This window comes from Parasteatoda tepidariorum, chromosome 8 (genome assembly GCF_043381705.1).
Source record: "Parasteatoda tepidariorum isolate YZ-2023 chromosome 8, CAS_Ptep_4.0, whole genome shotgun sequence".
Classification (NCBI taxonomy): Eukaryota; Metazoa; Arthropoda; class Arachnida; order Araneae; family Theridiidae; genus Parasteatoda; species Parasteatoda tepidariorum.
This window is the reverse complement of record NC_092211.1, coordinates 64,103,302-64,108,350: the sequence shown is the minus strand read 5'-3', so window position 1 is coordinate 64,108,350 and position 5,049 is coordinate 64,103,302. Positions and strand designations below refer to the sequence as shown.

General features: G+C 30.5%; 1 protein-coding gene across 1 annotated transcript in view; it reads left to right on the top strand.

Annotated features, from left to right (window-relative positions):
- LOC107454095 (sorbitol dehydrogenase) overlaps positions 1–5,049 on the top strand; it is a 68,375-nt gene that overhangs the window by 17,347 nt on the left and 45,979 nt on the right. The window lies entirely within an intron of this gene.

Sequence of the window (5,049 nt, the reverse complement as noted above, 5' to 3'; positions counted from 1 at the left end):
GATTTCATCCTATGATATATAGATAGATAGATAGAGAAAGAGAGAGAGAGAGAGAGAGAGCTTATCTACAGTTTCCTGATGTTGCTGAGATGTCCCAGGCTGTAAATAGCACGTGTGCAGCAACGAAAAAGAAGTGGCTAGTAAGCTACTGCTCTACCTTCCCCTGGGAAATAGTTCTGAATTTATGACAAAAAGAAAAGGCAATTTCTCCTAATAAACTGCTGAATTTATGTAATTGTTGATAACAATAATTTGCTAGATATTTGATAATTGAAAACTAGTAATTGTAATAGCTCACTTTTTCACGTTTGATCTCAAAACTGCTATTTTTCACTACATGTCATTTTTCGCAATTTTCCCACGTTAATTATTTACTAAGCAGATTGTTATTACCTATAAGAATATTGAGCAGAATTAAATAAAACTCTATTTCAAGTTTACATGACAATGTGTTTCAAGGTTAGAAGCATTTTTATGCAGCTGTTTATGGTTCACTAATTCAAAAATTAGTGAATTTCGGAAATTTTCAATTTTTTAGAAATAAGTCAGTATAGTTTCTAATGCAGTTTTAATGCTGAATTGAATAAAATAAATTGCAAATAAAAACATTTATTGTTGAAAGTTATATGGATTTTTTTGGATTTCATCCTATGGGATGTGTTTTTATATACTTTTAGTTTTATTAGACAACTAACTTTTAGTTTCATTCTGCTCGGTAGTATAAGTTATATAGGAGATATTGTACTCACATTTAAAATAAATGCTCCTTATCAGCTTGCAATTAGTTCTATTCGATTGAGTGTAAAAAAAGAATACAAATTGGTGCATAACTTTAAAATTATAATTTATTAAACGATTGTTGATTCTTGATTACATTAATTAAAAAATATCAAAATAATGCTATTTATCTGAAAAAGAAAATTAATTTCATCCAGTTAACTTAAATCATAAAAAAACAATTTCTATTTTTTTGATATTTAAAAACCTGCCCCTATTGTAAATATGACTTTCTTACTAACTCATATTTTTTTCCTCTTAGGTTCCAATAATTACAAGTTTCAACAGGTAGACGGAAACAGTATTTAAAACAATTTTGTTGGTTTGTAAAAAAAATTAATTTCTAGTTTTAAATAAAAGTAATTTGAATTTCAGCAGACTAATTATTCAAATTTGTAGTTTTATAGCTTTAAAAATTCAAGCACCTTAGACAACTATCTTCTAAAAATATGAGTTCCCATAAATAATTTTTCCGAGCTGTAAAATTTGGATAAGTGTTATTTCAAGATGATTTAATTCAATCTATTAAAATTACAGAAGAATTATGCATTTGAAACTTTCTCTTAAGGCTTAACAAAAGAAGCAATTACTGCCGAAGGTTTAATAGTAAAAACTTCAGGTTGATAAATGAAGATCTCTAGTGAAAAAATATAATGATATACATTATTCTTCATATCATATATATAATATATTTATATATATTATATTTTATGCATAGTTAGGTTAAAAATTGATAAACTAGTAGGTGGACTGTATAATACCTCCAGTTTGGGAATTATTACCTTCGTAAGTACTAAAAAAAACAGCTTTAGGCTGAGATACATAAGCCTGAAGTGTAAAATGTCGCATCATAGGTTGATAAATTAATACTTCTAAAAATACAAAAATATGTACTTGAGGTTGCGAGGTATTAACCTAATGTAGGTCATGGAACACATGACGTTAATAAAAAATAACCTTTCCAAGTGTCGAAAATTCACTTGAGGTTGATTCAAACCAACCAGAAGTGTAAAATGGTAACACCTTAGGTAGATAAATAAATACCTCAACAACTATATAAATCTACATTTGAGGTTGAAAAATAACAACCTAAAGTAGAACATAGAACACCTCATGTTCATAAAAATCAAGCTATCCAACTGTCGAAAAATACACTTGAGGTTGATTTATAACAACCTGAAGAGTAAAACGGCAAGCCATAGGTTGATAAACAAATACCTCTACAAACATGAAATTAAATACCTGAGGTTGAAAATAATTACCTGAGATTGAACATAATACACTTCACGTTAGTAAAAAATTACCTTTCCAACTATCAAAAAATACATCCGAGGTAGATTTATAATAACCTGAAGTGTTAAATGAAACACTTTAGGTTGTTGAATAAATACTTCCACAAGTGTAAAAAAATATACTTCAGGTTGATAAGTAATAAGCTAAAGTCGAAAATAAAACACCTTAAAGTAGTAAATATCTACCTCTCCAAAGATGTAAAATTAAACATCTCAGGTTGAAACATATATACCTCTGAAGGTATATTTAAGGTAAACTTGTGGTGGATTTTGAGGTATTAATGCGTACCCTTTTCAACCTAACGAAGTATTTAAATTGCAACCTCCTTTGTATCTTTAAAATATGCCTCGTTTATGCCTCATTTACGTCTCGATTTTTTCATAAGGGAGCCGTAAAATAGAAGATGTCAGAAAAATCCTTTATTTAGATCCAAAAGCATCACGTGACCTACACAAAACAACATCGTGCTGGTAGAGTGGGAGATGGAATCGACGCTTCAAGATTCAATACATCAGTAGCAAAAGCTGTAGAAAACTTGATCTCAAACACGCACTGCTCAAGGATTTCATTAGTGGGTGGATGATGCGACGCTCAAAAATGCACATCCCATGAAAACCATTTCAGCACATCAAGATTCAAAACAAGGCTGGAATCGTAAAAATTACATCCATCAAGAGCGCAATGGTGGGCATGAAAACGTGAAATCATTTCGATGAAATGGTCGCATCATTCTTCCAAGCATCCTTAAGAGTGAAGGGTAAAACTGTGAAAGCTGTCCAAATAGCACGGACCCGTGAGTTGTACTTCTAGCCCAGGGGCCACAATTAAAAACACCAGTCAAATGAGTGCCACAACTTAATCAACATTTTATATAGGACTGTTTTATGTTTAAATGTTTTATGTTTATGTTGAAGAAACATTAAATATTACTGTCAGATTTTTATCAAGTTGTACAAAACAAAAGTATTGAATTACAAATCAAAATATGAAGTAGATTTTTACCTGAGGATAAAATTTTCTTGCACGGTTGGTATGTTAAATTTCACACAAACGAAGAAATTAGGCTTTTTTTAACGAAAGAAAAGTATTTTAAACCCATAAAGATTTTTTAAGAAAATTGTCCGCAAAAAAATAACAATTAATATATTTTAGTTCGCGGGCCACAAAAAAGGCTCCGCGTGCCGGACCTGACCCGCGGGCCGCCAGTTGGTAACCACTGTTCTAGCCAATACAAAAAATCGAATGCATCGAGTTGAGTTCGGCAGTCCCTTAAATAGGGAAATGCTAAATATGAGTTGCAGTTAGAAAAAATTAGAAGTTACGGTTAAGATAGGAGTAAAAATTTAAAATAAAAGTTAAAGTGTTTAAAAATTTAAGGTAGTTACGGTTGAGAAATAGGAAAAAGAGTGCAAGTAAGGGGATTCACACAGAAACTTCGAAGAAAGCCGGCCACCTGCGATTCAGGGAATTTTGAGGGTGAGCGACATTCCAAACCACTGCAATATGGGAAAGTGTAAAAAATACAAAATTGACTGCAGGGACTATATAAGATTACGATCTAAAAATTAGTAAGTGACACAATGTCACAATATATATNTTTTTCCATGTAAATTTCATTAAATTCCTCCATTTCCATGTAGCACAGTAAAAAAATAATTTTTGTTATTAGTCAAAAGTCACGAGTCTTGCCAAGTGATATTTGAAACGAATCGGAGATGTATTTTATACTTTGCCGGTAACATATTATATATATATATATCAGGGCAACAACCCCGATATTTTAGTGAATTTATTAGTCAAGAAAACAGGAATAATGAGGCTATGTTGTGCACAAGCTTTTATTTACTAATAGATCGTGAAGCCGAAGTCACATCCCGCTCTCCCAGCTGGAGAGGGGGAGACAAAGTTCCCGTCAGATCTGACGGAGTTTAGTTGGTGAACATTATACACCAAAAAGCGCGCAAAAGCCATCGCTCCTCCGTTTAATATGATAATTAAACTGTGAAAAGAGGCCAGTCATATTGCATTCCCTGTATTCTTACGCCTCATCAAAATTATTTATTACTCATAGAAAATCGTTTAATCCTTCCTTATATGGAAGTGAAAGATCTTGAAATAGCTGCTCTTTTGAAATATAAATCTAATTATTATTCATTGATATGTTTTCAACCCTGAAGTCCCAAAATAGAATTTCTACACTTATCCTTTACCGAAGATATTTTATAAAAACGAAAGAGTTTTAATGCTTTTATTAATACAAAAGTATTTATAATTTTTGCATTACATATATATATATATATATATATATGTTACCTTGAATGTTCGAAAAATGTTATATTCGATTTGAAAATAAGTTACTTGTTGATATGTTGATATTATCATATTTATTCGATATTTTAGTATCTGCTCAGGATTGATTAGGGGAAACATCAGTGTTCGGAGTGCCGGTAAAATACATACTGGGTAGTGGCACTTATAAATATTGTTATTATATCTGTTTGATAGTTTCCACACCATTTTTATTCCTGCATGAAATTTATCCAGAGAGTAACAGAAACTAGAAAAAGTTACCGTTGATAACAAAATTTGCAACCGTGGGAATTGATGAGTGCAAAAGCTGGAATTATGTTGAAGAGCTATACTAGAAACACATTTCTAAGCTAAAATACATTGAAGCTTAGAAATTTACTTTTTTCTTTAAAATTCTTTTTTTTTTTTTAATTTATTTAAGAATCAAAACAGTTATTTCCTTTTAATCTTTAAAATGTATTTTTTTTTCAAATATTAATTTTTTAAACGTTTAAATGCCAAATTTTCATATCCTTGTTTTAATTTCTTCATTAACTCAACAATGAAATTTTCTAAGGTTTATTATCTTACCATAAAGTTTTACTATCTCGATGCATTTTTGTATATGATCTCTAAGAACCTATTCCCTTTGAAAACTGATAAATTGCCTTTATCTTTAATTGTTTTGTT